At 44.9% G+C, this 21,423-nt stretch overlaps 1 long non-coding RNA gene across 1 annotated transcript; it reads right to left on the bottom strand.

The window, feature by feature from the left end:
- Positions 1 to 6,884: 6,884 nt before the first annotated feature.
- Positions 6,885 to 19,743, bottom strand: LOC103692103 (uncharacterized). Its single transcript, XR_592085.4, has 3 exons — positions 19,654 to 19,743; positions 19,088 to 19,284; positions 6,885 to 7,143 (listed from the first exon to the last, which is right to left on the bottom strand). It is a non-coding gene; the product is annotated as an uncharacterized LOC103692103 (long non-coding RNA).
- Between the last annotated feature and the right edge of the window lie 1,680 nt (positions 19,744 to 21,423).

Genomic DNA, 21,423 nt, shown 5'->3' with positions numbered 1-21,423 from the left:
TCCCGCAGGGTCCTGAGCATCCTCCGGGCAGGTGCAGCCTCCTCTTGTGGTGGCGAACTCAACACGGTCACTTCCCACCGTTCAGGGGGCAACAGTCCTAACCCTCCGTCCGCCTCGGCACGCCGCCCCGCAATCGCGAACTAAATACCAAGTGCCCTCGACCACAGCGGGGCTTGCTGGGGTTTCTCTGTGCAGCGTGCGGATCGGAGTGACTGTCCTGGCTTCCTGGGGATGATAGGGAGGAGGATCTGAGGACGCGACACTTCGACGAAGGACGGATCGCGCTCGCCGCCGGTTGCCCGGAGTGCAGCCTGGATCTCTGTCTCTGGGACTCTCCTCCCCTTTTCGGTCTGCAGCCGAAGGCCGGGAATGCGTGCCCAGAACTGTTCTTTTCCGCGTCGGGTCTTTTCAAAGCCTGGGTCCTCTGATCACCAGTAGGTCCTTGACTCCTGCCGACCCACCGGTGCTCTCAGAAGCGAGCTCCCCGCAGATGCACGGTTTCTACCAGCCTTTGCCCGCGAGCTCCCGGATGGCCTGCCTCTAGCCTCGCCATTCAGACAGCCCGGCTTTTGGACAGCGAGGACACCCGGGCGGCGTTACGCGACTCTTCAGGACCCGGGGTTTGCAAAGACTGGGCGGCAGCTGACCGGCGTTAAGGGCGGACTGCACAGAGGAGGGCGCACCCGGAGCGCTCCGAGCTCCTTCAATACCATGGACAGGTCGCTCAGGGGTAGCGAGCTGCCAGCCCAGCCGCCAGCCTCCCGGGTGTCATGGGCTCTCCCCAGCGCCTTCTTCTTCCTAGAGTATGTGCACCCGGCCCTCTCCAATATCCCTTCTGCTCCACTTCACCTGGCCTTCCGCAGCCCCGCGTGCGGAGATGCCCAGGTGCCGAGCAAATGCCGCGGGCTCGAAGAAAACCCGGAGCCCGGCTGCTCGAAGCAACCCGCCCCCTTCGCCACCTGAGCCCAAGCACTCCAGCACCGCTTGCTCTAACCAGCTGGGGTCAGCCGCTCTCAGATTGCACCATTTTCTTCTCAGCCCACCCAGGTGCCGAAACTCGGGATCCCTCGGCCTCGTGTGGAGGATCCCGTCCTGGCCTCAGCGTCCCACGATCCGGCTCCCCGCACTGGGGTGAATGGGGCGGGGAGTGGAGGGGTGGGGGGAGCCTGGGTGCCTCGTCTTCACCTCCCTACCTCAACAAGCTGCAGAGGCTTCCCGGCCTCTCAGGCTCAGCCGACGCCCGCGAGGAGCAAGAGCCCAGGCTGCGCCCCAGGGGCCCCAGAAATCGCATTGCCCGGGTGTAGGCGCCCGAGAAAGCCGCTGTCACTCGCTCGGCCTCCAGGCGCTGCAGCCTTGGCTAAAACCCACAGCCGAGAACACGGAGCGCGCAGCCAAAAGCTAGTGATGTCATCCGTGCAACGTGAGCCTCATCTCTTATTTTTCTAGCCTTCTTAAAGTTAAACCACACCATTTCCCAGGCACGAAATGTCTGAGCCTTGTTCTTTGGCCAGGCAAGTCAATGGTGTCTAAGTAGGTATGGGCTCCATCGCATCCATATTTATGCACATATACATATATGTAGCATGTTTACGTGTGTTATTATAAATGTGGGGTTGGTGCCTACGTCTCCCGTTTCTCTTTTGACCGTGGAAAATTCCCTTAAATTCGCCACAGTTATTTAAAGAAGAAAATGCTTACAGAACCATCTTTTACCGGTGCCGAGTGAACCCCTGCACCATTTCCGCCGCCGCTGGTGTCTCCTATTCCTTTGATCTTTGTTCCCCCACCCCCACCCCCGAAAGCTATAAGCACTACCTTGCTAGCTACTGGCGTTTCCACCTGGAACTGAGCAAAGAGCAGCTGTGAGCCAGCGCCCGATGACACCCCAACACACACACACATACACACACACACACACACACACACACACACACACACACACACACCTGCCCTTACTCTTCAGCAAGAAAAGGGGACAACCAACAGATCTGTTCAAGACCAGAAAACAATCGCTGTTGGGTGGAGAGGGCAGTTGATTTTGGAGGAAAAGAAGAGTTAAAGGCAACCTCGGTGTAGGGTTTGTCATGATCTCTCTATGACCCCTGGATTTAGCCTCTGCAGGGCCTCTTTGAGGTGGGACGGGACTCCAGACCTTGAAGAGGTGGGCCCCCGCTAGAGGATCCATCCCCACCCTACCCCGCCCCCTGCTTCTCTCACGTGAGACAGAGCCGCAAAGCTGGGAGCCTCCCATCCAGCTCCACATACTAGGGGTTTCATTCTAAAGCTCACCCTTCGTTTTCACCCTCTCCCCAAAGTCGAGGTCCCCTATTGCGGGATAAAGAGCAGCCCTGGAGAGAAGAGTCCCCCAGGGACCTAGCTTTGCACAGCAGGACTTGTGAGACAAAACGAACGCACCTCCACCATATTCTTTTTGTCTTTTTTTTTTTTTTTCTTCCCTGCATTTTGAAAATCGCGAACAAGGCGTTTCAGTGCCATCTAGTGGGGGAGGGGCGTGCCTTGTTTTTCAGTCTTAAATTCTGTAAGGGGATTTACTTTGTGAAGAGAAGTCCTTAGGATACCTGCTTGGCTCTTGGATGATGCTTGGCTGGTCTAGAAGTTGCAGGCACCTGCTAGTCCGCATCATCCTCAGAGTTCCCTAAGACGCCCCTGGTGGAGCTGAGCGACTTTAGCCAGGTTATTTTCTCACCAATTCTCCTATTTGTGTCCTTGAACATAGGGATACATTTGACATACATGCCAAAACTACTAAAGCTATTTCTTCCCCTAAGGCCGAGTGGGAATGTTTTTCAACTGTAGGGTACCTGCATACGACGATAGGAAAGTAACCGAACCTACAAGGTCAGTGGGAAGTCAAAGCAAGATCGGCTCTACAGCTTGGGTCTCTTGGTTCCCTCTCAGGTCTTTGGAGATCCCTCAGGATCTATGGCAGCGCCCATGCAGAAAAGCACACGTGCTCCTCTCCCAGCGCCCCTCCCCGACTACCTACCCACAACACTCTTCCTCCCCTCTTGCTCTACTTTTTAACTTTTTTCCATGGCCTTTGGCCTACTTTCAAAGATTTGCCTTGCCTACTATCCTGTGGTCCTCAGTGTTGGGCGCTTTGTGTAACCCCAAAATAATTTGCACTTTGGCCCTTCCAAAGCCGTTAGCCAAGGCCAAGGGATGTTCATATCATGCTTGAACAGGTACTCATCCTCAGGAAGACTTCTAAGCCTCAGCTCAGCACAGAATCATCCTGGTTTGTATCACTTCCTTCCTTTCTTCATCCTTGGGGTCATTACAGTCAAAATAAATATGTATTTCTCATCTAAGTCCTCTCTTCGCTCTTATTTCTTCTTCCTCTATTACATCACCGCATCGATCTTTTCAAATTCTCCTTTATTCGGAACTCTGCAGCAGTTGTACCTTGACTGTACACGAAAGCTCCAGTCCAGGTCCCTGCTAGACCTCACAAGAGGTCCCTGCCTATTCTCCAAAGGGATTTCCAGTCTCTCTCAGGCACACCTTCTATACATGTTCCCGAAAGCATCACATCACTCCCCCTGCCCATAAATATTTAACTGCTCTGCTTTTTAAATTTCTTACAATTACAGGTGTCTCATATCAATAGGCCAGATAAATACCATTTGATCGTTTCACTAGAAGCTGGAGGGAGAAAAAGCAACCAATTAAGCCAAACAAAGTTGCTTGATATGTAAACACTCTCTCCTTTAACTAGGAATATTTTAGAGTGAATAAGATCATCTCCTGAAATGAAGAAATGTTTCAAGTTAGCGGGAATAAAACAAATAGCACAACAGACAAATGGGCAGAGTTTATAAAGAGAAAAATCACAGAAGCCGTTCAAGTGGGAAATTAACATATGAAAAACTCAACCTTATTGGTAATCAGAAGGATGGGATTTTTTAATACTGATTTGAACCATCAGATGGGGAAGAATGGACACGCCTCCGTGCACGTTGGCGGCTGGGACGTTAGGAAATACTATCCAGTGCTTCTGGTAGGGGATTAACTCATGCATCCACTTGAGAGACAGTTGGAAGTAGTCGCTAAGATATAGGGAGTGGCACGTTGCTTATGACCCAGCAAAGGGCAGAAACACTTGCACGAAGGCTAAGGGCGCCTTTAGTGTGCTACCAGTCCACTTTTCCTGTTACTATGAACTATGTATCTTAAAACGCCTAATAGTTGTCATAATGCCATTCTGGAAGCTCAGGTCTACACTCAAGGTGTCAGAACACAAGCCTCCTTGTCTGGATTGCTGACAAGTGCCAGGGTAGAACTTCAATCCATCAAACCAAGAGTTCGATTGTGCTGCTATCATTTAGACAACCTTGAACTTGCTCCACAGGCTATGTTACCTTCCATACTTTCAGTCCTCCTGCCTCAGCCTCCTGGGTGCCAAGCTTATAGATGTGTGCTACCTGTATTGACGCAATAGATCATTGGAAGGACACTGTTCAAGAAATAAATTCCTGCTTGTTTATTTGTGAAAAATAAAAAAATAATTGAAAACCCAAGCAGTCAAGCAGCCGCAGCAGAAAGCCACTCTCACCCTAGACTAATGCAGTAAGCCATGCTTACTCCTAACACTAAGATAGCCATGAAAACATATAATCAGAAGCTCATATGCTCTGTCTAAACTTCTAGAAGTTATAATATGTGTTATAAAATGTGTTAATAAAAGTGTGTTCTATCTTAGAAATACCTTTATGACAAAATTTGAAGTATGTCTCATATTTTTCTATGAATAGACATTGACAAACTATGAACCAAATTATTGTTGTGTCGGCGCCAGCACCGACCTGGTACCGAGAATCGGGCGAAAGCCTACGGGATGAAAGAAACACACATACACACACACAGATTATCGTGTCAAGCCAGGAGAGGAAGAGAGGGGGAGAGAGAGAGAGAGAGAGAGAGAGAGAGAGAGGAAGAGCGGAAGGAAGAGTGAGTGAGAGGAATAGTGAGAGTGAGAGGAATAGTGAGAGTCTCCTGTAGCTTTATTCACCACTTATATACCCCAGTCTCCAGGTAGAAAATAACTGGGAAGCACAGTGGGAAACCCTGGCTCGTGACTACCTGGCTCGTGACTTTGGTAACAAAAGACCAACTAGGAGACCTGAATTAATTAGGGAGAAATCCCAGAAGACCAGCCTAAATCTCAAGGATAAAGGCTGAGGAAGTAAAAGGCAGAAGTAAATTGACCACCACCCAGGTGTGGTCCAGGTGTGTCAGTTCCACATGCATCAGCCAGGCTCAGCCGAGGTCATGCAGTGGAGATATCGGGTGTTTACTACTTGGTCTTTTCTTCCTGTGCCGTAAATACATGGGAGAGGCCTCTGTCCAACAATCCCATGACTTCTTAACTGTGGCCATGCAGTTACAAAGCAGCCAGGCCCAAATCCAATATGGCACTACATTGTTGTTTATATGTTGATGCACCAGCATTCTTCAAAATTAATAAAGATATTCACCATTTATAGTTCATAAGACTTTTTTTCAGTGCTAAGGATCAAAGCCAGAATCTTATACATGCTAAGGAGGAAAGTACTCTACGGCCAAGCACATCCCCACACCAGCCTTTGTATGTGTGTATGCAAGTGTGTGTGTGTGTGTGTGTGTGTGTGTGTGTGTGTGTGTGTGTGAGTGTGCACGTGTGGGAATGAGGAGTGTGAGTGTGAGGAGTGTGTGTGCGTGTGTGTGTGTGTGTATCCTCACCTTCTACTTTGAGACAGGATCTCATCACCAATACTTATACCATGCTAGCTGGCCCTTGAGCTTCTGGGGGCTTCTCCATAGAAGAAATGGGATTACAGAACTTCTCCGTGGCTTCAGAGGATCTGAACTCAGTCCTCATGCTTGCTCACTGAGTCATCTCCCCAGCCTGCCTTTAGTTTGGTTTTATGATCATTATTATCCTATACATAGATATTATTATCATATACATAAATATCATTATCATATACATAAATATCATTATCATATACATATATATATGGATGATTTTCAAGGAGGGAGACTCTCATGCCATAGCATTTATTGAGATAGGAAGACAATTTTTGTGTAGTCTGTTCTCTCGTCCACCTATGTGTGATTCTGGGAGTAGAACTCAGGTTGGGCTCATGTGGTAAGCACTTTACCTGCTGGCCCGTCTCGCTGGCCCTAACTTTGCCTGTTTTTCTCTTAACCTTCAGTTGGTTTTGAATTTACTACACGGCCCAGCCTAGGCTCAAATTTTTACCTCTACAGCAACACAGCTGGCTGTCGTACTTCCTTTTGCAGAAATGTCACAGGCAGGAGTGGTAACACTCCTGGACATATCAGTAACATTCTCAATATTTACCTTTGAGGTTTTATATATCAAACATTGCAGCACTCGTATATGAAAAGGGATTAAGTACTATATGCTTTTATCCTATGCTGTCATCACATAGATTGTTATTTGACAATCTCCTGAAGAAATAACTAGACCCGAGCAGTATTTCTGAAGTTCTTCCCTAAATTATTTCAATGCTAGAGACAAAGAAAACCAAAAATCCGAGTCTATTGCTTAATTTGTTCAAATAGCTTCTCAATCAAGACCATTGTCTTCCCCAGGATTGACTGGGGAAAGATTTCTATAGATATTACCTTGCAATTTCAATCTTATTTAAAGTCAGGAAAGTATGTTCATCTTTGGTGTGAGCATGACGCGCATCCTCCTGGCACTGCTTTCTGGGTGGCTGGAACTGGAGAGGATACCATGATGCCAGCAACCCACCAGGCCAACTCTATTTCCTTACTCTCTCTTCTCTTTTATATTTCATGAGTAGTTTGTTTCTATCTCACAAAAGCATTTTTAAGATATAGGGCATCTTGAAATCCTCTGAATCTGGTTTTATTTACCCTATTAATAGTAGGTATCAGCTCCTTTAGAAGAATCACGGGCAGCGCCAGTCCTGTGTCAGCTTCGTTTTCCAGTGTGTTATGTGTTTAGGCCGCTGCCGCCATTCCACTTAGCTCTCCTAATACAACTCCTCGGATCTTTTCTAAACCGATGGCTTCGGCAGCATCTCTTTAGTCAGTATCTGTCACTGTCTTCATGTAACTGTGGTTTTCTGTTTTCTTAAGTGAGTTCTTCTATGGAGAGATTTGAGATTAAAAACCTTTTAGTTTCTCTGAAGAATATCACGGATACTGGCGTAAGCTGAGCCTACATCTCCATAACACCTCCAAACTGTGTGTCATACATATTGTTAGCATGTTTTTGACATTTGAGCGAAAATTCAGGCTGGGTCTAAAAAACGTTTAGGTAAGAACATGAATTGCCTAGCATTACTGAACATTGGTTACTCTGTCTAACTCTTAACAAAATACCATAGTAATGGCAGCTAAAATTCCTTTCCAGGGGATGACACACACTTTTACCCCTTTTGCCAAAAAAAAAAAAAAAGACAGATTCCAAGTTCACGCTGCAGAAACGTTGAGATTGTTGGACATAGGGTAAGAGTAACTTAGAGGGGTTTGGGTGCTTCTCGTCCCCAACAAGCTGTACCTGAAAGGCCTTTACTCAACAGGGATAAGGTGTCCCCTTAGAAAGGGAACCCCCTCCCAGAGGTTCTGGATTCTAGAGTCTAGAATCTAGACCATTCCCCATCTGCATACAATTAAGGCAGGGTTACATACAACCAGTGGTAGGCAACAGTTGGATACTCAGGAGAGAATCTCATGCCCTTATGGCCTCTTCAATGCTGGTGGTCAGGGGGTGGAAATGTCAACAAACCAAGTTAAGGTGATCTTGTCCAGGGAGCCAAGATGAATGACACAAGATGACAGTTGCTTAGCTTAGAGTCACTCAATTCTATTGAATTGGAGCACAGTAAGAAAAGGGAGGTGAGTATTCATGAGTTATGGAAAATAATAGTTCTTATTCAAAAATCTGCATGCAAACTATCTAGGAGACAAGGCTGACAAATTGATTTGTCTTCTCCTGTATGAGTGTGTTTCTGCCCCTCAGATCCTCTTGGTGCTCTGAAATATAGACAGTCCCTAACACAGACACGACACAACCTTGAGGAAATAATTTTGTTTTAAGGATACAAAACAGGAAGTACTACAAAGTGTTTTCCTGGAGCCTATATTGTATTAACCAAGGGCTACAAAGAATCCTAAGACATAGTTCTCCAATAATTAATTAGTGTGTTTGTGACGTTTGGGGCTCTCTAAAATGTGGATCATAAGACGGAGGCCTTCTTGCTGGGACAACTTAACCTGGAGAAGCATAAAGAAAAGAATAATTCCTGAGCCCATGGACCAGGTTTATCCAGAGAAAGCTGGATCCACAGAGACACCAGTGTGGCCAAGGCTGGAGCTGTGAAGAGCGTGTACAACTGCCGATGCTGACACTTAGATGCAGGGAGAGGGGAAGGAATACCCGGGTCTCTTCTGCTCACCCTCTCTTGCTAGCATCGCTCACTGGTTGTCTGCTTTAGAAGCCAGCTAACCTGGGAGCCTTGGGACATAAACCATGCAGCATTCAGTCCCCTGAAGAAGAACAGATCGATTCTGAGGGCAAGGAAGCCAGGATGAGTAGGCTCAGCGAAAAACCTAAAAACATCCCAAATTTGGAACAAAAAAAGAGAACAGGACAAATCTACTTATTCTTGGTTAGAAATCAAGACGATGACAAGAGAAGCAGAAATAAGATTTATAAAATGAAAACCATAGTTACATATAGATGAGATGACAGAAAAGAACTGAACAGTAGCACTAATATTCAATAAGGTGGCTCAGTATAGAAAGATGCAAATACTTTCCAATATGATAGCCATCGTTAGAAAATGTCCCTAGAAAGTTTTCACTCACAATGCCAACAAAAATGGCAATATCCTTAATAATAAACATTACAAAGCAAGAGAAGGGCATGACGAAACCAACGAAACGTTATTAAGAGATATAAACGACTTGGAAGGCAAAGTAGGAACTTTATCATGTTTCTGAATGAACCAACTTAGTATTATTTAATGTTGGAGAACCCTGCTGTTAAGGTCACAGTCCACCATGTTGGGATGGCCCTCTGGGCTCAGCATAAAATGGAGGGCTCTCTTTCTCGGCGGGGCTTCCCTTTCTCTCCGGGCCTTCGTTGGAGAGTGCCTCTGAACTTATTTGGAGTATGACCCTAAGCAGAGCTCTCTGCACACAAGCCCCACTCTCGATTCCCACCTGTGTGATAATTATGCTGTGTGATGACCAATCAGTCCTTTCCACCCAAACCCGAAAGAGCCCTTTTATACCCAATGCCTGGATGATAAAGTAGAGCTGTCCCCATGTTGCAATGCTGTGCTGGGGAGATGGTTGAGTCAGTGCTTGCGTTGAGAGCATGCAAGAGGACCTGAGTCTGAACCCCAAACCCAGGTAAAACTGCAGGTGATCGTGGCACACATTTGTAATCCCAGAACTGGGAAGGCAGGGATGAGAAGATCCTTTGGATTCACGGCCGTCCAGTCCAGCCTAATTGATGATCTCCAGGTCAATGAGAGACTCTGTCTCAAAAGACAGTGTTTCTGAGGCAGTTCTCTAGCCTCCATATGCTGTGTACACACATATGCATGCAGGTAAGCAAAAATGGCAAAGGATTACAAAGTTCTCTATAGATGTACGCTGTTTCAATCAAATGCTCGATGTTTATTTGAAACATTAAGGAAGTTATTCAGAAGTCCACCTGGAAAATATATTCATGAAAACAGCTAATTTATGAAGAAATCATTTCTATGTACACATTTAGATATTTCTAAAAGACACAATATTTTAAATAGTTTGCCACCTACCTCTAAGACCCTACACTTCCTCCACAGAAAACCCGTTATTTTTTATAAATAAAAAAAAAAGAAACACAGCTTATTCGTTCCATAAAAAACATGGAGAACATGACTTAGACCTCTTAGTGACCATTTCCACAAGATCCAGAGAAAGCAAGGATGGATAAGCATGTCGAGAAAGGCTTTGAGCAATGTAGAGAAATGGTTCGGTGGTTAAGAGTGCTTGCTGATCTTCCAGAGGACCTGAGTTTGGTTCCAAACCCCAGTGATAGGTGTTCACAAGACCTACAACTCCAGGCCCAGGGCACCCAACACCATTTATTGGCCTCTGAGGATACCTGCACACATGGAGTATATATATATATATATATATATATATATATATATATATATATATATATATATATACAAGCATAAACATGCACACCTAAATAAAAAGTGTTTAGATAATCTTTAAATAAAAAAGAATTGATGCCTTAACACAATAAGATCAGTGCTCTTACCCTGGTTTACAGAACAAGTTCTAGGATAGCCAGGGCTACACAGAGAAATCATGTTTCAAAAAACAAAAAAGAAGTGGCCTCTTAGTTCCTACTGTTCTCTCTCTCTCTCTCTCTCTCTCTCTCTCTCTCTCTCTCTCCCCCCCCCACCCCCAAAGGAAAGGCCATGTGAGGAACACACAGAGAAGGTGCCATTCCACAAGCCAAAAGAAGAGCCCTCCCTAGGTGAACCCATCTAGCACTTGACTTTGGCCTTGTAGGCTTCAGAACCATGAACAATTAAGCATGCTATTTAAGCATTCCTTCTATAGTATAACAACCTGAACACAAGGAATCGACAGAATCACCAAGAAAAAGAGAGAATTCTGCATTCTTTGGAGAAGGCTTCAGAATGTTGGACAGAAGTCTCTGTCTGCTCACCCTCTCTCATACACCAACACACACCTGCAAACACTCGCTGGCTGTGGACATTGCTGGTTCTCACCTGGGGAACTGACTCCCGCATAGCAGGAGGTCATTCTTACCAAGACCGAACCTCGAGATGGAGATTTCCTTTCTGCCATCCCTCTCCATAGATAACAGGGCTTCTGAAGAAGCATCTCATAAAGGAAACAAACTTGTCAACAGTAGCCTGTCAGAAACACTACCTAGAGCATTGTATTGTATTGTAAGTGCTTACATGGCTTTAACCTGAAACAGACGACTCAGAAAACACATTCAGAACCAACCAACTGGCTGTCTTTGTCTGCTTGATCACCTCATTCGTCCTTTAGAGGGACCTTCACCCAAAAGTAATAAAAACAGCCCTCCCATAGAGAATCCCCACATAAACGGCCACCATTTAGCCTGACTTTGACTGTCACAGTGTAGCAGAAACAGCAACCAAGGAGCCAGAGACAGGCAGAGCACCTTAGAAGTATACAATGATGGAAGGGAATCTTAAGGGTAGAACAAGATGTGTTCTCAAAAATGGAGGTTCAAATATTCACAGTGAACTATGATCCACAATAAGATTCACAAACATTCAACCATAAGGGTTGGTTCCATAAATTATAATATAGCCAGTCAGTAGGATAGTGAATAACCATAAACGACAGTGTTTTGAAGGAGTGTTTAAGGCTTCCTAATGCTGCGACCCACTGACACAGTTCCTCCGGTGTTTAGGTTTGATATGTATTGTAAGGATATATATTGTCCCCCAAGGCCTGGTTGCTCCTGGGAACAAGAGAATCCACATGTAAACTGTGACCCTACTCTTTAACTTAAAACTATTGGTTAAATAGAGATGCTGACAGCCAATAGTTGAGCAGAAGAGACATGGGGGAGGGGATTTGAAGTTCCCAGGAGTGGGGTCTGAGGAGAACCACGAGGAGCAGAGAGGAAGGTGAAGAGAGGAGAAGACCCCAATGGGTAAGAATCTTGAAGTCATGGCCATGAGGGTTGGCCAATTGGAGTTAGTGGAACATGGCAAGTCATACTGTGGAGTTAGTGGGAGGGAGGTAGACATAACAGCACAGAAGGTAGATATCTGCCCAGCTCTAGTGCTGATTAAGGAATATAAAGATTATGTGAGGCTTTTATCTGGGTATTAAATAATCAAAGGCAGGGTAGAAGCTCCAGATTGAGGTTAAATATTTTCCACAACACTCATGTTAAGGCGAACCCCAATCATAAATTATTTCATTGCCACTTCATAGCTGTAATTTTGCTAGTTGTGAATCATAATGTAAATATCTGATATGTAGGATATCTGATATTCAACCCTATGAACGTGTCATTAGACCCAGAAAGAGGTCACAACCCACAGGTTGAGAACCACTGTTTTAAGGTCATAGTAAAAGCCAGAGATATAACTGAGCTAATATAGAAAGACTGAATGTGAGACCTACCAAGAGACAAACAGGATGAGGAGATGGGGGTAGGGGAGACACAGTCAGTTTTATCATTTCTATGTCCAATACTTTAGCAGAACAACTTAGAAGGAATAATTATTTTGGCTCATGGTTCAAAGAGCCCAGTTTCTAATCAGCTGGCTCCAATTGCAATGTAAAACTATAGATGACATATAGTTTAAAATTTGTAAAAAAATTAAGAAATACAACAAAATATTACAAATATCACTGTTATTTTCTCTAAATTGTCTGCATTTTCTAGATGTCTTATAATGAACACATGTTACTTAACTGCCTCCAACAGAGCTCATGGTAAGAGGGTAAAAGTCCTTACATGCAAATTTGTATGCTTATGATTAATCTTCCATTTTACAAGGCTTCCCTGAGTTCCAACTGAACAAATGGATCAAAAGCTCCTCTACAAAGAGTCACTGGCATCCAAAATTAAAAGTACCCTCCTTAGAGATAATTCTGCTTCTAAGTGCTTTGAACTATGTATCTTACCTTACTCCTCTCTATAGTAAAGAGCCTTTTGGGGAGAAAAGAAATATGGTTTTTCCAAGGTTTCCTTCTCATTGCTTTAAATTTTCAACCCATTGTGACATTCAAGCAGCAGCGGCCTCTCCTCCCTCCTCTGGAAAACTCTGCTTCTGTCTATGGGCACATGCTACAAGGAAGTGAGGTATAGGGGTTGGGGATTTAGCTCAGTGGTAGAGCGCTTGCCTAGCAAGCGCAAGGCCCTGGGTTCGGTCCCCAGCTCCGGAAAGAAAAAAAAAAAAAAAAAGGAAGTGAGGTATACGATGTGTTTATAAAAAGATAAAGAGAGGGGGATTTGTTCTGGTGGGTGTGTGTGGGGAAAAAGGGGTGCCTCAGAGGGACCATGCTGAGGCATCCCTTCCCCCCACCCCCGAGGACCAACCACACTGGTATAGTATAAAACAGTTTATTCAGGGCCTGGGGAGGGAAGTCAAGAGGGTAGTAAAGGCAGAGAGAGTGTGTGGAGAAGTAGAGGCTGGCCATGAGCATGTGGAGAGAAAGGGGGGAAGGGACTGAGGAGAGAGCAGAAGCAGGAAGAAAAGAGCAAGAAGGCAAGAGAGGAGGGGGCAAGCGGCCCCTTTTATAGTGAGTCAGGCATACCTGGCTGTTGCCAGGTAACTGTGGGGTGGAGCTTAGACAAAATGCTAACAGTATATTGTACATGCATTTGCTTTGCTAAGGTTAAAGGCCATATTAGGAGGGCTCCGAAGGGGTGGAACTCAAACCTGAACTTCTAAGGGCAGCAGACTCCCAGCCCTAGTGAAGTCACAGAAAAAAGAATCAAGACACAAAACAATGAGACCCAAAACAGTCATCATATGAGGAGAGGGGCAACGAAGATGCAGGAATTGACGGCAGAAAGCCATGAGCATCATCTCTACCAAGGCAACCAGAACCTGGTGTGCACGTCTACAAAAACTAGATGGATCAATATCAGTACTGCGCATACCTGTGCTTCAAAGGAGGGTCCGACAGACAGACAGACAGACAGGCAGGCAGGCAGGCAGACTGAGAAAAAGAAAAAGAGAGACAAAGAGAGAGAAACTGACTTGCACAGGCTTGTCATTTAGGCTAGTGTACAATGGTTAGTGGTTAGTATTGAAAGTCAACCTGATAGGATCTAGAATTATCTAAGAGACAAACCTCTGCGCACGTGTGGGAGGGAGTTTCTTGATTAGGTTAATGTAACAGGGGAGACCCACCCAACTCCAACTGCAGGCAGAACAATTTCTGTGGTTCTGGATTAAATAAATAAACAAATAAATAAATAAATAAATAACAAATAAATAAATAAAAACAAACACACAAATAAATGAATGAATGAGTGAATGAATGAATGAGAATAAATAAAAGGTGCTGAGCACCAGCATTCATCTCTGCTTCCTTACATGGGTGGATCTGACCACCATGATTATGAAACTATAAGCCAAAATAAGCCCCTCCTCAAGCTGCTTTTATGGTATGCTTTGTTGCATCAAAGAGAGAAGTAACTAATCTGCGATGTTAGAGGTCTCAAGTGAGGTTCCATTGATGACAGCGATTATCAGAGGGAGTCAGTGGGAATGATGCGGGGACAGAGGTCTGCGTGGCTTTACTGTTCTTCTGTACGTTGCCTGCATACTTGAAACTGCCAAGTCACCTGGACACTACCAAGGGAGACTTCAGTCCCTCATTTGACCCCTTATTTTACTCATTTGCTTATTCTCTATTCTGGGAAAGAATCTCATGTGGCCTAGGCTAGCTTCAAACCCAGGGGTTCAAATAATCTCCCACCTTAATCTTCTGAGCAGCAGAAACGACAGGTGCACGCGACTGCACCCAACTCAGCCTGAAGCATTTAGTAGGTGCTCCTGCCTGCTGTCCGTCTAATAAAGGATTCGGAAAACCTTGGATAAATCGGGTTGCTCGGTTGGTTGGTTGGTTGGTTGGTTGGTTGGTTGGTTGGTTGGTTGGTTGGTTGGTTGGTTTTGTGTGCGCTGTGTGTATGGACTTTGGCGTTGTCAAGCGTCTCCCGTCTCAATGCTGTGTAAAAATTGCTCTCCATCACCTCTGATTGCTTAATAAAGAGCTGATTCAGCCAATAGCTGGGCAGGAAAGGAGGAAGCAGCACTTCTGATTTCAGAGAGGAGCTCGGGTGGGATAGAGGAGATTTGCTGTGAGAGACTCACCACGAGCTGGTTACCAGGGGAGCTGCCATGAGGACGCTGTGGAGCAGGAGCAGTCAGGGTAAGGCTAAGACCGCAAGGAATGGCGCAGATGTCTGGGAAGCCTTCCGGGTTAGAAGAGATGACTATCTGCCCAGCCATGGTACTTAAAGCTCATTAGTAAAAACAAGGTCTCGACGTCATTTATTTGGGAGATAAAAGGGGAAACAGAATTACTGAATTACTTTTACATTTGCTTGGGCCTTTTTCAAGACCAGGGTTTCTCTATGAAGCCCTGGCTGTCCTGCAGACCAGGCCGACCTTGAACTCAAGCGATTTGCGATTTGCCTGACCCTGCCCTACCAGTGCTGGGATTAAAGGAGTGCACCATGACTGCCCAGCTGGATAAGTGTTTTTATGTAGAAAGACGTATGGAAAACTTAGAAAATTCAGAGAAGGAAGAAGAGGAAAATAGAACTTCCTCATCGCAAGAAGTTATGCATAGATTTGGGGTAGAAATAAAAATAGGTACTTATAAATCTATAAAAATCGGTGTCAAAGCACAATTTTATCTGGTGCTTTTTCTGAATCTCCTGATATGATCATATGCTTTTTCCCTCTAGTCTGTTGGCATGAAGGATGTTCATGCATAGCTAGAATAAATCTTGTGGGATTGTGGTTGTTCAGTACATTGTATTCATTGTCGAATTTGGTAATTTGGTAACAGTTCAATGAAGATGTTTGCATCTGTTTTTTATGAGATGCTGGTCTTTAGCTCTGATTTCTTGTAAATTTTTGTCTGGTTTGGAATGAGGAAAATACTGGTCTTAGAGAATGTTGGGAAATGTTCCCTCTGGTTCTATTTTTCTCAAGAGTTGTAGAGAATCCATTTTATTCCTTCTTTAAATATCTGGTAAATTTTACTGGTAAGCATATCAAGACCTCGTGGGGAGATTAATTGTTGACTTGATTTTAATAGAAATAGGCCTACTGTAAGTATCTGTTTCTTACTTTGTGTATCTTTCAAGAAAGTATTTCATTTCATCTTGGTTACCAAGTTTACGAGCACATTTTTGCCATTCTTTTCTTGGTGTTTACAAAGTGTGTATGCATGCATGTGTGTGCATCATTGTGCATTGTGTGCATTGTGTATGTATATGTATATATCTGTCTGTGTGTGCACATATTGTGTGCATTGTATGTGTATGTGTGTGTATATAGTATGTCTGTCTCTATGTGTGTGCACACACACGGACACACGTGAGTATGGGTAGATGCACACGCATGTGCATGAGCACATGGAAGCCCGAGATTACATCAGGTGTCTTCATCAGTTCTCTCCACCTTTTCATTCCTTGAGACCTGAAGCTTGCAGATCCGGCTAGACTGGCTTGCTGCCAGCCCCGGGGACTCTGCTGTCTCCGTGTCCCCAGCTCTGGAATTACAGGCACACGACACCATGCCTGGCTTTTTACGTAGGCGCTAGAGCTACAACTTCACACTTCCGTATGAAGCACTTTACTAAGAGAGTTGGCTCAGCCCTCCTTTGTTGGCATTTTAATGTGCTTGGTCCTTCTTTCATTCCTGAAATCAAAATTGGCTGCCTTCTTTTTTGTTAGTTAGCCTAGGGGGAGTTTATTCAGGTTTTTGTTTTGTTTTGTTTTGTTTTGTTTTTTAATCTCTACAAAGTACCAGTGATTTGATTGATGGCTTTGATTTTTCAAAGATTTCTACACTGATTTTTTATTATTTCTTTCTTATGGTTTGGACTTACCTTGTTCTTTGTTTTCTAAAGTAAAAGCTTACACTACTGATACTAGATTATTTCCACTTCCTAACATACACTCCAGGGCTGTAGCCTTCCTTCTAATTGTGCCTGTGATGCCTAGGGCTAACTGTCAACTAAATAGAATCTAGAGTCATCAAGAAATCTATGCCTTTGGGGACTTACTTTGCTAGCTTTAATTGAGGTGGAAAGACCCACCCAGTGTGGGTAGTACTATTCCTCTGAGTATATAAATAAAGACAGGGAGCTGAGCAGCAATGTGAATCCATCACCTTCTGCTTCCTGACTGTGTTTGTGATGTGAGCAGCTGCTTCAGACTCCCAGCACCTTGACTTCTCCATGCTGGACTACACTCCTAAGCTGTGAGCAAAATAAACCCTTTTTCTTTGAGTGTCTTTTGCTGGGTTATTTTATCACAGCAACAGAAAAAGGAACTAAACCAGTGGTTTTCATGCCTCCCACAGTGTTAATAAATAATTTTTGTCTTTATTTAGCTCAATGGTTTTGTTTTTCTCCTCCAAATCCATCTTTGGCTCCTACTGCTTCATCTTCAAGTATTTTGGCATATTCTAGCTATCTTCCTGTTTCTTATTTTTAACTTAATCTTTCATGGTCTAAGACCATACATTGTGTGATTCTGTTCTTTTAACGTTTTTAGAGTTGTTTCATGACCCAGGATGTCTGCTCTGTTTTGTATTAGAGAGGTTACTTTTGTTCTTGTTTGTTTCCCAGAGTATCATGTCTCTGGGGCTGACTAGCTATGTAGCCAAGGATAAGCCTGAGCCCCTGATCTTCCCTCCACCAGTCAGTGCAGCTGGTAGAAGCACATAGCACCATGTCCACCCTGGGGGTGTCTAGGTGGACGTGCTGTGTGAGCTTGAGAACAAAGCTGTTGTGCTGTTGTAAGACGAAATATTGAAATACTCTATAATGTCAATTAAGTCCAGTTGATTGATGGAGGCATTTGGTACAGTGTTATGTCTTTCCCCATCCCCTTAACTTTGATCTACTTATATGCTGATATATGAGGTAAGTCTCTTGTGGACAAAACATACTCATTTTTTTAAAATCTACTCATGCAGCCTTAGTCTGTAAATTGGTGTATCTGGAACATCAGCATTTAAAGCAATGATTGATATGGTTGGATTAACAGCTAATGTGTCATTATTGTTTTATATTCATTGTCCTTAATTCTGTTTGTTCAAGTGAGTTCCTGTTGTTTTATGCTTTTTCTATTGTCTCTGGTTTTTGACTGAGCATTGGATAGGATTCTTTTACCTATTCTCTTAACATACTGATTGCACTTCTGTTTTTAACTTTTGTGTTTTAGTTTTGCTCTAAACCTTGAAATATTCATTTATGACAGACCCAAGTTCACTTTCAATTAACCATATTATTTCACTGATAACAGAAGTATCTTACAACACAGACGCAGTATTGCAAATTCTTCCTCCTGTTCCCCGTAGTAAGCATCACCTCTGTTAACCCTACCTATGGCCAAATACATTGTTGCTTTTATTACTTCCAGTAAATTGTTGTCTGTTAGGTCAATTAAGAATAAGAAGAATGGCCTGGAGAGATGGCTCAGTGGCTAAGCACACTTGGTGTTCTACCACAGGACTTGGGTTCTATTCTCAGCACCCATATGGCAAATAACAACTGTCTATAACTCTCGCTCTGGGAGATCTGATGCTGTCTCCTGGCATCCGCAGACACTAAGCACTAATGTGTTGCACAGACATATGTGCAAGTGAAACACCCACGTACGTGAAGGAGAAAGAGTAGGGGGAGGAAGAGAGGGAGGAGGAGGAGGAGAAAATAATTCTTTACTCATTTCTTCTCTAGCACACTTCCTTCCTTTATGGAGACCCAAGCTTCTGATCTACATCATTCTTTTCTGGGGAACTTCTCTTAACGTTCTTTTTGCAAAGCAAGTAACATAGAGGAAAAGCAGATACCTTCTGCAGTCCTGTGGTTAGGGCTCAGTATCTTGGTGAGCCTATGCACCTCACCTGTGGACTTCACTGAGGTCTCCCAGCACTGCCCCGCAAAGGGAGACAGAAAGGGAGATGCAGTTGGGCATTTATTTCTCTTCCTTGATATCAGTTCGACTCTGCTAAAGCACTAAGTGTTTTATGCACTAGAACTTAGTTCCCCTTAATGATGGTTTTGGGGAAGCCATAAAGAAAACAGAATGCTCTGTACACTGTTCAAAATGGTTTTCTCTTCCTCCTGTCTGAAACTAAAGGATATTTTTCTCTGAACTATACCTGAGAATCTGGCAAAGGTCTGAGAGGTAAAATTTCTAAGAGTAGAGACACCCAAGAGACTCCATAGCCTGGTTTCTAACTCCCAGCCTTGCCCACACATCGCCCACATGTCATTAGTATAGCTTAAATTCTCCTACCCAGATGTTGGCTCTGGCTGCAGATTTCTCATCCTGGGCTCCTGCTCTAGGAAATATGATACTTAGTATTCAAATGATTTCCATTCCTGGGGAGTCGATGGGTCCAAGAAGAGTTGTTGATTTTCAGTTTGTTTTGTTTTCTTTCTTGTGATGGTGAAAATCATACCACCCAAGCTCCTTACATGCAGAACCTGAAACTGAATGTCAAAATTCTAATTTGTATCCATTTTTGCATAAGTACTATCATGAACATTTTTATATTGATTTAAAAACAAAAATGAAACAACTTTACTATGAGGCTCACGTAGTCTACAGAGCTAGTTCCAGGACAACCAAGGCTACCTGAAGAAATCCTGTTTCACAGATAGAGACGGGATGGATAGGGAGGGGGAAGAGGCGGAAGGTTCATCCTGGGGCTGTCCCCCAGGTTCGGCTTTGTAGCTGAGGAGGCTCAAATGGTTCGGTGCAATGTGCTCTGAGCACTGTTACTGGAGCCTATGAGAGGAGCTCAGGCGAGCTCCAAAGCCATGACATGAATGCAGTGAGCTATGCTGACGTGAACTTACTTCAGAAAGAGTGGACTTTGCTGGATCCTTCCCAGAAGAGTCTCTACAAAGATATAATGTTACAGAACTACAGGAACCTCACTGAAAGACTGTAACATTGAAGAATGTTGTCAAAGTTCTAGAAGACATGGAAGAATGATCTCAAGAAACCTGACCTCTGCCATGCTCTGTGGCACAGGCACTGAAACATGCCCAGAAACGTGTCTGCCACCACGTGGTTCAGGCAAGCAGAGGACACACAGGGGACCACCACACGGACAGGTGGAGGATACCCACCGGCCTTCTACCACACAATGGAGGAAAGCATGCCCTGCCCACAGTGGGAGCCACTGCAATGTGCAAGTGTATAGTGGGCAGAACTGTCTGAGCATTATGAAGAGATGTGCAACTGGAGAGGGTGGAGAGGAACGGCCTGTAGTAAGTAGCCAGCCCCGCCACCTGAGGTCATGGTGAGGTCCTGGCCCATGCTGCCGCTGAAGGCCACGTGTAGCAGTGAGTTTTGGCTTTATTGCTTTGTGCACCTGCCCAGGAGCTATTTTTGGATCCGCAGATGAAAAACACACACATTAGCTTATTTTTAAAATGCCTTGGCTACCTCAAAAGTTGGGTACTCCTAAACCTTCCCCTGCTACCCCAGGACCTCGCAACTCTAAAGTGCCCCACCTCATGTCCAGCCATTGGCTGTTGGCATCTTTATGGATAGATCAAAAACTAATTGGGGACAAGGACCTTTAGCACCTGACTTCACAGATTCAAAGCATTAGAATCAATGTCCTACAGCCATGTCTAGATCTGTGGCCATGCAGTAGCAGGGGCTGTGTGGATGTCCATTGCAGTGGCATTATAGACCATGCAGACATCCCTGGTGTAGGCAGTAATCTGGGACCATGTGGTTATCTGGGGACTGTACAAAACTGGCCCCATCCCTCACCTGAGACAGCACTTGTGAGAACAGGCTCGGCACCTCTCTCCCCATGCAGTACAATGGAGCCTGCCTGAGGGCATGAGCACGGGAGAGCTGACCCTGCCACTGTCTGCTGCGAGGTAAAGTGGGTGCAGAGGAGATGTCTTCCCCACCCTTGCCACAAAGTTATGAGAGCAGGAGAGTTGGCCCTGCATCTGCACTGCGCAGCACAGTGAAGCTGGCTCTGGTGGCTGTGTGAATGTGGGTGAGCACCACCACCCCCTCACCCCCCACCCCCACCCGGAGGTCATGAAAGTGGAAGAGCTGTCTGTCCCTGCACACTGTGGTGGAAGCCCTGGGTGAGTTAGCCAGGGCAACGCTGGAGAGCTCCCCCTAGTGGTGCATATGTGGGAGAGCAGGTGGGCTGACTAACTCGACTACCTCCCAGGCCCAGATCCAAGGCTTTGAGTTGGCCCACCCCAAAATCTAGCTCATCTATGAACTGCTGGAGCACGTGAAAGGAAGGGTCAACCTTGCTGATTCAAAGCTACAGGATGTCCATGACACAGAGCAACAACAGGACAATAAAGAGGATCCTGATGAGGATCCAATACTGATGGTGTAGCAGAAGCCAGAGGCTCTGAACCACACTACTGACTCATTGCTATGAACATTTGCAAGTAAAGACGCGTGGACAACTGGGTATAGTGCGAGACACACTGTGACACACTACAGCTACCGCCACAAGATGTTTCCTATGTTTCACTTACTTTTTTTGTTTTGGTTTGGTTTTTGCTTTCTTTTGGCAGGGGGAGGTTGCAAGGGCAAAGGGCAGATATGAAGGGCTGGGGAGATGAGTGAGACTG

The sequence above is a fragment of the Rattus norvegicus genome, chromosome 4 (genome assembly GCF_036323735.1).
Source record: "Rattus norvegicus strain BN/NHsdMcwi chromosome 4, GRCr8, whole genome shotgun sequence".
NCBI lineage: Eukaryota > Metazoa > Chordata > Mammalia > Rodentia > Muridae > Rattus > Rattus norvegicus.
This window is presented reverse-complemented; position numbering and strand designations above follow the sequence as displayed.